Below are 13,654 nucleotides of genomic sequence, written 5' to 3'. Positions count from 1 at the left end.
AGTCGGCTTCCAGGTATTTTTCCTGATTGAGTTCTTGATATATATATAAGTTAATGAGATTAATTTATTCGTGCATAAATTAATATAATCTATAGAGTATCTCAAAAGTTTTATGAAAATTTTTGTTATACACGATCCGCATCTTCCCCGCACCACCACGCTTCCGCATCTGGATTCGATCCGGAGACCAACACTATCGTGTTGGGCTTGTAAGTGCCCGTCGGGATGTTTTTCTCGAAAACTCTTAAGCTTTTAAAAGAACTATCATTCAATTTTTATAAAATGATAACTCACTCATTTAGTTACAAGCACTAAAATCCCATTGTAAAATCTCTTTTCGAATATCGACTTTTGAAAATTATTCCCCAAGTCGTTTTACGGTTGACTTGTAAACCACCGTGAAACTATATTGTAGAAACCCTTTTTTTGAAATCTTTCTTCACGGCTCTTCCTCATTAAAGTGAGGTCTAAAACCATATTATTTTACTGACATCACATCTCAGGTTCTTTGATAACTTTTTGTTAAAAACGTCACTGTTTTAGTTTCATTTTGTTAAAACTGTGCAGTTTTTGAAATCTACGTTTCACAGCATCTTAGAGTCGGATTTTGAAAATCTATTTTTCACGACAATTCTTCGACTCGTCGAGATCTAAAATTATCATTTTTAGAGAAAGTTGAAATTCAGCCTCTAAAGGCCTCGTTTAACTGAAAACAGTGGCTGCTATTTTTTTTCTTTTGCTGTAGCAATCCTTTAATAAGGCTGTAGCAATCCTTTTAAAAATGCTATAGGATTGCTGTAGCAATCTTCTAATATTACTGTAGCAATCTTTTTGAAAAGGCTTTAGGATTGCTGTAGCAATCTCTTTTAAAATGCTATAGGATTGCTGTAGCAATGCTGTAGCAATCGCCCTTTTTTCTATTTCTGAAACTGTGTTTGACAACCCGTCCGTTTTTACAAATTGGCTTCAAACTTGCTTTTAGAGTTAAAATTGGGTTTTGTCATAGTCATAGAAAATGTTCAAAACATCGAGGGCTATAAGTTTAAGCTTTGAAACATTGAAAAATCTTCTCTAGGATTCTTATTTTCGCGTTCAAAGTAACCCAAAATTTTTCCTCTACCCGGAAATAAGCAAACTTAAATCAAGCATAATCATACCATATTAAACTAACCTCATAACTCACAAAACCAATATAAAACTCACACACCCTTATTACAATCTTATCTCCTCAAGAACCACAAATTTACATCCATAAATCCAAGCTTAAAGTTGGCTAGAAATTAATGGAGGAGAGTTTAAGAACTTACCCTTGAAGAATTCCCTCTTTCTCTTGAAAAACCTTTGCACTCCTCTAAGATTGTTAATGGCTTGAAACTATAAAAGTATAAGGAAATTTGAGAAGAATAGTTCTACATCTCAAACTTTACTAGAACATAAAAAGAGAGGGTTTAGAGTTTCCTTACCCTTGGAGGCATGCTTGACTAGTCTCCTCCTAGACCCTTTGATCTCTTTCTTCTTCTTCTATGGTTTGCTAGTGGCTCAAGATTGGGAGAGTGGAGGAAAATATTTGAGAGGAAATGGGTGGTATGGCTGGATTTTTGAGTGGGGAAAAAGCTAGGAGAAAAAAAAATGAAGCTTATCCTATGTTGGTTCCTTTTATAGACAACTTGGAAATCATTTTTTAACATCACATCAACTCCTTCAATCAACCAAATTTTTGGTTCAATCCCCTAAATCATGGCCGGATTTGGAAGGAGAAAGGAAGAAATAAATTTGCCATTAATTTCCCTTCAACCACTATCATCACATCATCTTACCATAAAATCCTCTAACACACTCCACTAGACAAATTTTTGACTCTATTTTTCTATGCATGGCCGGCCAAGTGGAGAAAGAGAGAGAGAAAAATCTCACCTACTCCATTGTACTCTTGTCCACTTTCTTAAGTTTTCCTTTGAAACTGATAAAAATTATACTGACTATAAGGAAGTAACTTAGCCGACAGGAATTCGTTTTCATTTCTGACGGTTACTTTTCTACTGCTTATTTACAGTTCAACTGTTAAATCCTTGACTGCTTTGAGATCACATTAAATTCTCACCCGTGTAATATCTTGAACTGTTTCAAGTCTTGAAATTATTTCTAGACTGAACAAATTCTAAATTTAACTTTTTTGCATTAAATCCCGGGAATGACGTTGTTTCTGACGGTGTCAACTCCCGAGCTCACATTGTACCCTTGTACTATGGGTATTTATCTTGTGACTTTAATCTAGCTGTATGGCAATTAAGGATTTTCTCTTCTTTTAAAATGTCAATGCATTTTTTTTATACGCTGCTAACATCGTGCTGTGCTTGGAGATTCTTGAAATTAAGATTCTCAAACTATACTTGTATTGAAAATTATTCTGCCTTAAAGTACGGCGAGAATTTATCGATCGAATTTACTCGATTGAAAACATGAACTTTAACTTGAAATCTACTACAGAATTTAGTAATACAGATATTAATTCTATAAATTTTTCATTCACAATATAACATAATATTTTCTAAGAAAATCCTTGGCTTAAATAAATAAATTATATTATTTAAAATCTAGAATTTTCTCAGTCATTTCAGTGTCAACATTTTCTCTTATAGTAATTTTCTCTCTCTTGTATGGTGCAGTTTGCTAGTACTTCAGAATCAAGAAAAGATTCATACTGGAGAAATGTGATGAAAGATCAACCAATGCCAAAGGCAATTCAAGGGCTTATTGTTCATGATCATTCGGAGTCGGCACCGAAGAATTCGAATGAGAAAGCCGACTGTCATGGAACTCATGATCAGAATTCCTTCACTGATGACTTTGAACCAACACCAAACGTCTCAGCTTATCCTGATGATATTGACGCCAAACAAGCAGGAACGATCTTTACCAAAAACTTTGATGATAAGAAATTTACTAAAGATTTCGAGCCGGGTCCACAAGCTACTATATATAGCGAGTGGCGGATCCAAAAATAATATTCAAATCCATGATCATAGCGATCATTCCTACGCTCATGCTCTCAAACAGTCATGTATTAATTAAAGTTTAAATAAACTGTTTGAGAAGCGCCTTGTGAAAAAAAAAAATGTTGGTTTTATATGATACTTGTGATGTTTATCTATGATATCTTGATACATATTATAAGTACAGTATGTCAGGCGTGGACCGTGGTAATGATAATTAATTCCTCTCATTCTCATGTTTGAGTCCATTAAAACTTCAAGAACTAATCGTAAGATGTTTTAAAAGTTAATTACTAAAATAAAATTGAGGGTAAACCTTAGAGATTATTTGTGAGATTAACTCATATTACATATTAACTTGAAATGACAGATTTTCAACAAAAGACACAAAACTAAAGAGCTAGAGTTAAGAGCGTACATTTTTTGGGTCCGTTTAGTTCGTTGATTCGAGTTGAGATGTGACTTTATGTGAAAGCTTTTTACAGTAGCAAAATAATTAGATATGACTGTTTCTGAGAGTTTTTTTACTATAACAAAACTCGAATCGGTGAAACGAATGTGACCTAATTTTCTCTAAATTATTAAAAATCATTTTGGCGCCATGCAATGAAAACACGTCAAGTAATCTTTTCTAATTCCTTACCATATGAAACACCTCAAGTATCACACGTAAGATTGTATTATATAATACTTTTTTATTATTATAATACACACTAGCGCATGGAATTAAAAGAAAGGGAAAATTACATGAACAACAGACTCCAAGTACTTTTTCTTCGGAATTATTATAATTCCCTTCAAATGTGCTTGGACAAACTTAAAGTACTTTTTCTTGTGCAAGCTTTTTCTGTCGTTAATGTTTTCAAATTAAAAATAAAAAAATAAAAGTTCTGAGCATTTATCATGTTTTATTTGAATGTGAGAGCTTTTTATTGTAGCAAAAAAGTTAGACGTAATTGTTTTTAAAAACTGTTTACTGTAGCAAAACTCGAACTCTTAATTCGAATCGGTAAAATAAACGAAATATTAGTCTTTCTACCATCTAATTCAATCAAAAGGGTATTTACAAATATTTTCAGTCAATAAAGCTTCACTGTAATATAGACAAATAAACTCTATACGTATAAGGCTGCATTATCAAAGACATTACGAACAAAAACATGCAAACCCCACCATCTTATTTTTTTCCTTTTCTTTTCTTTTTCATTTTTTTTTGTTTTTTTTTCAATCAATGATTAGAGGAGTTAATTAACTAACAAATTATCACAAGCCAAATCTCACACTTTAATTTATTACATTAAAAAGAGAATATTACAAAAAAGGAACACCACAAATTATCTAAAATTTTTTAAAAATTAAGGAACACTATAGACAAATATATATATATATATATATAGACAATGCAATATGTTTTGTCCGATTGTAATTTCAACCACTTCAAAAAATTATACTTTAGTCTTTTTCTTTCTTCATCTTGATATATTTTTCTTATTTCTGTTCTACATATAGGCCAATAAGGTTCAGAGAGTACATATTCGCAATAACATGAAATTAAAAATAAGTTTTTCGTGCATACTATAGTAGATATGGAATCTGCTCCTGATATTGTTTTAATTGCTCTCCTTTCATTTCTCTTGGTAAGCATGTTACTTTCTTCTTTTTGGGGTTTTTTTTATTTTTTATTGCTAGAAAATCATGTAGGTTTCCTTATTCCGTATAAGAAAAGCTTGTAAAGAAAGCCTTTCAACAGAATCTTGAAAGAGAAAGTCAAACGAAGATTGAGAAAATGAAACTGATTCTCATTACAATTGAGATCTGTTACAACCACGTATTTATACATAACTTAATATAAGTAAACTAAGCTCAACTAATAAGAGAGTTACACGTGTCTAACTACTTCACTTCTTAACAGCCCCCCTCAAACTTAGAGTAGCTAATTCTTCTACTTTAAGTTTGCTACGGATAAGGCTGAAGACTGAAAGAGAAATAGCCTTGGTAAAGACATCTGCCAGTTGGTCAATGGCTGGCACATGTCTAACTTCTATCTGTTTCCTCATGACCTTTTCTCGAACAAAATACAAGTCAAGTTCTATATGCTTAGTTCGAGCGTGTAAGACTGGATTTGCTGCTAGATGAACCGTGCTGAGGTTGTTACACCAGACCACTGGCGTTTTTGCTGGCGTTTTCTGAAGGCTGAGTTCAGACAGAAGGGACTGCAACCAGGTCATTTCCACTACCACACTTGCTAGGCTTCTGTATTCAGCCTCTGTGGATGACCTTGACACTGTGTGCTGATTCTTGGACTGCCAGGACACTAAATTGGAGCCAAGAAAGACGCAATACCCTGAGGTTGACCTCCTATCATCAGCATCCGATGCCCAATCAGCATCACAAAAACCAACCAGAGTTAGATTTTCTGCAGGGCACTCCCTCAAATGAAGACCATAATCATCTGTACCTACTAAATACCTTAGAATTCATTTCACTGCTTTCCAATGAGCTTCTAATGGAGTCTGCATGAATTGACAGACTTTATTGACACTGTAGGAGATTTCTGATCTTGTAACTGTTACATATTATAAAGCTCCAACCACACTCCTATATAACTGCACATCACTCACTTGATCACTGCTGAAGGAAGTTAATTTCAGTCCAGCTGTCATAGTTGCTGAAGCACTTTTGGCAAATTGCATCTTTGTTTTGCATAGTAAATCTTCCACGTACTTCTTTTGGGACAAATGTAAACCTTGAGAGGTCCTCGTGACCGATATCCCAAGGAAATAGTCAACCTCTCCTAGATCTTTAAGTGCAAATGCTGAATTGAGTTTGACTAAGAGATCCTGAATGGCTGATTTGTTGTCCCCTGTCACAAGTATATCATCAACATAAACAAGAACATACAAAGACCATTGTGATGTTACTTGAATAAAGAGTGATTCGATTTGGCTGAGTGAAAACCTAGCTGAAGAAGTTCATGATGTAGCTTATCAAACCAGGCTCGTGGAGCTTATTTCAAACCATATAAAGACTTGTGTAATCTGCACACCAAATGATGATTTTGATGATCAACAAAGCCAGCAGGCTGCTCCATGTACACTTCTTCTTGTAAATCACCATTCAAGAATGCATTGTTAACATCCAGCTACCTCAGACACCAGTTATTGCTTAACGCTAGTGTAAGGATCACACGAATGGTTGTAGGCTTGACTACTGGACTAAATGTCTCAGTAAAGTCAAAGCCTGCAACTTGATGGAACCCCTTTGCAATGAGCCGTGCCTAGTACTTATTGATGCTCCCATCTGGATTTTCTTTAACTCGGAACACCCACTTGCAGCCAATTGCTTTCTGCCAGGAGGTAAAGACACCAGACTCCAAGTGTTATTTCGCTGAAGAGCAAGAAACTCGTCTGTTATTGCTTGTTTCCAGTGAGAAGTTGCAAGAGCCTCTTCAACAAAGTTTGGTTCTCGTGTTGCCATGTACACCTTTGGCTTAAAAATTCCATGCTTAGACCGTGTGACCATGGAATGAGGAGGCCTAGTTTGTTTGGTTCCTTGATCCTGCACACACAAAGCTATATCCTATCCAACATTAGTAGTCACAGGGGCTTCCTCAGGAGAAGCATGGTTGGCTAGTTGACCAGTGGAAACTGGTTCAACTGCCAGCCCTGGTGTATTGGACTGATATGGGGAAGGTGACTTAAGAGTTGTGAAAACATTAGCATGCGACTGTGAAGGGGACACTAGGGGTACAGTATTAAATGGAATTGTTAAGGGTGAAACACTGGGCTGATCAGAAGTTACTGAGGCAGTTTGTGGAAGTTTTGCAAAAGGAAAAGAAGATTCATCAAAAATGATGTCCCTGGAAATATATATTCTCCCAGATGGATCTAAACACTTGTAACATTTATGCTTGATGCTATAGCCAATAAAAGTACATGGTATAGACCTGAATTGCAATTTGTTTCTATTATAAGGCCGAATATTAGGATAACATGCACAGCCAAAGACTTTGAGTTGTGAATAGACTGGTTTGGTTTGAAAAAGAACCTCAAGGGGTGTTTTGTTTTGAAGAACTAGTGTAGGTAACCTGTTTATGAGAAAAACAGAGGTACGAAAAGCCTCATCCCAATATTTGAGGGGCATGGAGGCTTGTGCAAGAAGAGTCAAGCCTGTTTCAACTATGTGACGGTGTTTGCGTTCAGCTACCCCATTTTGCTCATGTGTATGTGGACAGGGATGCCTATGTTCAACCCCATGTTGAATTAGGAGATCGGTGAAAGCTCTAAACTCTCCTCCCCAATCCATTTGAAGACACTTAATGGGTAAATCAAGCTGTTTTTCCACTCGGGTTTTGAAGTTGAAAAAAGCTTGTAAAGCTTCTGCCTTGGTTCGGAGAAGGTAAAACCATGTAAAACGTGAATATGCATCAATGAAATGAATGTAGTATCTATATCCACTAGAAGACAAAGCAGGTGAGGGACCCCATAAATCAAAATGAATAAGTTGTAAGGGTTTAGTGTAAGTGGTCTGAGAAAGAGAAAAGGGAAATTTGTGAATTTTCCCTAAACAACAAGATTTGCAAAAAGGAACATAGACTTTATTATTGGCAGAAAGATTACAATTGTTCAATACAAGTTGGACAATCTTGTTTGCAGGATGTCCTAACCTGTTATGCCAAAGACCAAAGCTAGAAAGCTTAACCTTACCAGTACATGCCTGAACAACAGGAAACAATGAAGTAGTTTTATTGGTACAGTGAGAAATAGAGAGAGGATTAATCAAAGGAATGACTGGAATTGGAACAGTAGGCTTGAGATAGATCTGAGTGTTGTCAAACACATAAAGACCATCTTTAAGCCGACCCTCCAGCAGCACCATCTTGAAAGTGAGGTCCTTGACAAAACAAGAAAAAGGATGAAACTAAAAAAAGACTTGATTGTCAACAGAAAACTTGGAAACACTTAGCAGATTTTTACGTATTTCAGGCACATGTAATAAGTGTTTAAGAGTAAGTGACTTAGAGGAAACAAGAGGACTACTAAACGTGGAAGAACCAATATGCTTTATAGCTAGACCCTTACCATTTCCCATGTGTACTTGGTCTGTACCACAGAACTCATAACATGTCATGAGATTGGAGTAATCTGCAGTCAAGTGATTCGTAGCTCCTGAATCTGGATACCACTCGACATTAGAGGAATCATCAGCATACCAAGATGAATCAGCAATAGTCTCTGGAGTAGCAAGCATTGCACCCATTTGAATAGACTCTGTCATTGTAGATTGACTTGGGCAATGAGCTAAGTTGCCTTGAATCTGATGACTGAACTGAGAAGGTCCAGTGAAAGACTTATCAAAACGATAGTAACATTGCATAACCACATGACCCTGTTTCCCACAAAGTTGACACTGAATTTTATTGCTATTCCACGATTGGCCTCGACCATAACCAAAATGTCCCCTGCCTCTGTTGTTGGAAAAACCAGAATTGCGGCCAAATGGATTCCCATAATGACCAGAGAAACCTTTGGCATTTGAGGCAGCATAACCTCTTTGGGGAAAATGACCAGGACTAGAATTAAAACCACCAAACCTGGGATTAAAGCCAGGTCTTCCACCAGTCATTGCTAGATTAGCAGAAGAGAGACTGGAAGAGCCAGAATTGCCAGATCCATCACTCAGCTTAATGGCTCTCTCAATTCGTGCTTCCTAAGCTAAAATTAGAGATTCTACTTCTTCAACAGAATAATCAGCAAAACTTGAATTCACACTAATTTCCAAGATATCATATTCAGGAGGCAAACCATTAAAAATTGCGTCTATATGATCCTTAACATAAATCTCATTGCCAACTAGGGCAAGCATGTCAACGAAATGCCTAACACGAAGAAGATATGCATTTGCAGTTAAAGAATCTTTGCGAGTATTTTGTAATTGATTCTTGAATTGAGACTTTTTGGCTCTAATTTGTGAAGCAAAATAGGCGTCAGTTGTGTGCCAAACCTGGGCTGCTGTTTCGTAATTCACCATACGAGCAAGAACCGAATCAGACATTGAAGCAAGCATCCAGGACACAAGTAACTGATCTTGTTGCTCCCACTCCAGAAACACTGGATTGACCACACGAAGAAGCTCATCCTCCGGAGAAAGAAACCTCGGAGGAGATCTTTCAGAAACAGAAAGAAAATCCTGAAGACGATGACCACGAACTGTGGCAAGAACTTGTCTCCGCCATACCAGAAAATTATTATGATCTAGTTTCGACGAAATCAAATGAGCAAAGGTAATTGGAACAAACCGAGTAGAAGAGGAAGCAGATCTAGAAGCATCCATGGTGATCACCGAGAAAAAGAAATTCCGTCACCGGTGAAGGCGCAGATACCATATAAGAAAAGCTTGTAAAGAAAGCTTTTCAACAGAGTCTTGAAAGAGAAAGTTAAACGAAGATTGAGAAAATGAAATTAATTCTCATTACAATTGAGATCTGTTACAACCACCTATTTATACATAACTTAATACAAGTAAACTAAGCTCAACTAATAAGAGAGTTACACGTGTCTAACTACTTCACTTCTTAACATTCCGTGCTTATTATTATCACGAGCATTTTATATGTAGATGTGATTACTAAGTAGTATCTAATATAAATAGACTTTTCGTTTAACCACACATCTTATATATAAACTCTTGTTGATCCTATTTATATATACTACCACACCTCATGGGAAAAATTTACTAAATATGTATATGTATGTATGTGTGTTATATATATAAAGGAGAGTTTAATAATAGATATGACCTTATATGTATGATACGATTTTGACCATCAGATCCAACGGTTGCAATATTTTTCCATATATTTATATATAAAAAAAGTATAATAAGATATTAAATTTAAATGTTTTGATTATATGTAATGATTTAACTAATTCACTTTTTCCTCTCTTAATTTGGAGCAGCTAGCTTGTTCTACAGAATCAAGAAAAGACCCAGCTAGAGAATACTGGAGAAATATCACGAAAGATCAAGCTATTCCAGAGACAATTAATGAAATGATCCTTCATAATTCAGATTCGGCCGTATCATCAACCCGAATTGAGAAGAGAACCGATTGTCATAAAAATATTGATGATCTTGTTAGTAATTTTACCAACGATTTTGAACCCACACCCAACATCTCAGCTTATCCTGAGGACAAAATCGATGCTAGTGCTTTTACCAACGACTTTGAACCTACACCCTAATGACTTTGCACTAAATGGAATGAATAAAAATGCAAGAAGCAATGAATTGAAAAAAAGATTTTTATTCACTCTTTCTTGTCTAAACAAGTTGTTCAAACAAGGGTATATATACATAAAAACTAACGGTAACAAAATATCTAATAAGGAAATCTCTTAAATTACCAACGGTAATAAATCATCTAAAGAATCTCTATAACCACCTTGCCATATTTTAGCTCCAACGTTCAAATGCATTTAATGGTAATATGGCAAGATTTACTTCCTCTTTTTGCTCCTCATTTTTTGCCGTGAATTAACATGAATTTTTCATTGACTTTATCAGGCCCCCTCAAGCTGGTGAGTGGAAGAGCATGAACTCCCAGCTTGACTCGAAAAGCTTTGAATGATTGCTTAGGCAGCGGTTTAGTAAGTACATCTGCAATTTGCAGCTGCGATGGTATGAATTTTGTAACAATAGCACCAACAGCTACTTTTTCTCTTACAAAGTGGTAGTCGAGTTCAATGTGCTTTGTTCGTGCATGGAAGACAGGGTTAATGGTCGTGTGTAAAGCACTCATATTATCACTGAACAGTTGTGGCGGTTGTGACAAAGTGACTCCAATGTCGCAAAGTAAATAGCTAATCCAAGTGAGCTCTGCCGCTGTGGATGCTAAGGCTCAATATTCTACTTCGGCACTAGAATGAGCCACCGTAGGTTGCTTTTTTGATGACCAAGAGACACAAGTTGAACCAAGGTAAATGCAAAAACCCGTTGTGCTTCGTCGTGTTTGAGGACATCCCGCCCAATCTGCATCACAGAAACAATTCAAAGTTGGTGTACTTTGGGATAGAATTCGAAGACCATAGTCAAGAGTCCCTTTAAGATATCGTAGTATTCGTTTGACAGCGCGTAAGTGAGCAACAGTAGGTTGGTGAAAATGTTGGCACACTTTATTTACAGCATGAGTAATATCTGGGAGAGTGAATAATGTGAGGTATTGAAGGGCTCCCACTATACTACGATATTCCTTTTCATCAACTGGGGTATTGTCATTGGCTTCTTGTGGTTCTTTTAGGGCAATTGGAGTGAATAGTGAAGAGCAATCAAGCATATGCGTACGAGAGAGCAAATCCTTAGTGTATTTTGTTTGAGAGAGAAAAATGCCATGGGAGAAATATTTGATTTCAAGTCCAAGAAAGTAGTGAAGAAGGCCTAGGTCTTTCAAGGCAAATTCACCGCTTAACTTATGAATGACAGTTCGAATGAGTGACGGACTATTTCCTGTAAGTATTACGTCATCAACATAGACAAGTAACAAGAGAATGTTATTGTTTTTCTTATAAATAAATAAAGAGGAATCTGCCTTGCTACAAGAAAAACCAAAAGTGAGTAAGCTTTGAGATAATCGATCAAACCAAGTTCTAGGTGCTTGTTTTAAACCATACAAAGACTTATTTAGTAAGCAAACATGATTAGGAAGAGTTGGATTGATAAAATCTGGAGGTTGTTCCATGTAGACAGTTTCCTTGAGAAATCCATGGAGAAATACATTCTTAACATCGAGTTGCCTGATGGACCAATTGGAGACTACGGCCAGTGAAAGGACAATTCGTATTGTTGTTGGTTTGATTACAGGACTAAAGGTTTCTTCGTAATCTTGGCTAGGAACTTGAGTAAAACCCTTTGTCGAGCCTTATAGCGATCTGTAGAATCATCTTCTTTGTATATGATTCGATAAACCCATTTTGAACCAACAATGTTAGTTTGTTGAGGTCGTGGTACGAGTCTCCAAGTGTGGTTGTCATGTAAGGCTGCCAATTCTCTTTCATGGCAGCTTTCCAATACGGAGATTTAAGTGCCGTCTTTAGAGTTTTTGGCTCTTGAGTGGAGTAATCTTGAGTGGCAATAAGCACATAGTCATTCAAATGGGTAGGTAGACGTCTATTTCGTGTAGAGGAACGTGTGTTGGACAATTGGCTATTGTGCACAACCTGTTGTTGTTCATGGAGAGGATGACCAATAGATGGATCTTCTTGAACACTTTGATCATTATGATCTGTATTGGTAATAACAATATGATCTACACCTTGTTGTTCTTGTGCATTTGTTTCATGAGCAGTCGGTGTGACTTCTTGAGACGTTTCTTGTTCAAAACAACAGTCCAAGTGATTGAATTGTAGCTCACCATGATCATTTGATTCATTAACGTTGCTTGAGCTTATTGTTGGAGGAGAGGAGCTTGAGGGTTTGACATGCCATTCCTCTTGATCTGGAAATGTAGTAACTACAAGTTCCTGTGACGACTCATTACTAGGAGGAGGTTGATTAGAGTAAGGAAAAATTGATTCATCAAAAACCACATGTCGAGAAATATAAACTCTATTTGTAGTAGGATCTATGCATCTATATATCCTTTATGATTTGGACTATATCCAAGAAACACACATGGAAAAGTTTTCTTTAAAAATTTATTTTAACTTTGGTATCTCAAATAGGGAAAACATTTGCATCCCAAAACTTTTAAACCATTGTAATCTGGATGTTTTCCAAATAATTTTAAAAATGGAGTTTCAAATTTGAGAGATGAAGATGGAAGTCTATTTATCAAAAATGTAGCAGTAAGGAAAACATCTACCCAGAACTTTAGAGGTAAATTGGCATTGAAAATCATTGTGAGTGCGGTTTCTACTATATGTCGATGCTTCCATTTAGCTATTCCATTTTGCTCGGGTGTACCCGGACAAGATAATTGATGAACTATTCCACATTGAGCAAGATGGTTAGTGAAAAAGGTTGAAATAAATTCACCCGCTCCATCACTTTGAAAAATTTTTATTTTTCGATCAAATTGATTTTCCACTAATTTTTGAAATTTTATGAAACATTCATAAAAATCAGATTTTTGTTTGAGAGGATATAGCCAAGTGTAACGCGTACAATCATCAACAAAAATGACATAGTATCGAAAATCTTGCATAGAAGAAATAGGGGCAGGCCCCATAAATCACAATGAATTTTTTCCAAGGGAGACTCACAAATTTTATTAGAATCATAAAAAGGAAGTTTACAACGTTTGCCTAATTGGCAGCTTGTACAAACTGAGTTTTTATTACGCCAACTAGAGATACTAATAACTTTCTTCCTATCAAGAATTTTCAAAAACTTTGAATGTGCATGTCCCAATCGTTGATCCCAAAGATCTGATTTTTGAGATCTAATAGCAGCAAGAGCTACACTTTGCGCCTCTTCCAAAGCATAAAGTTGTCCTCTCCTATGCCCTTTTGCTAGAATCTGTTGGTTTCGATCCTTTATCACAAAACCATATTAGCATCAAATTCAAAAATACAAGAATTATCAAGAGTTAATTGACTAACTGACAATAAGTTTTTCTTCAATTTAGAAACAACAAGCACATCCTTTAATTTCAAATGACCGTG

Source organism: Morus notabilis, unplaced genomic scaffold (genome assembly GCF_000414095.1).
Source record: "Morus notabilis unplaced genomic scaffold, ASM41409v2 Scaffold115, whole genome shotgun sequence".
Classification (NCBI taxonomy): domain Eukaryota; kingdom Viridiplantae; phylum Streptophyta; class Magnoliopsida; order Rosales; family Moraceae; genus Morus; species Morus notabilis.
The sequence above is the reverse complement of the archived record's forward strand: the minus strand, read 5'-3'. Positions refer to the sequence as shown.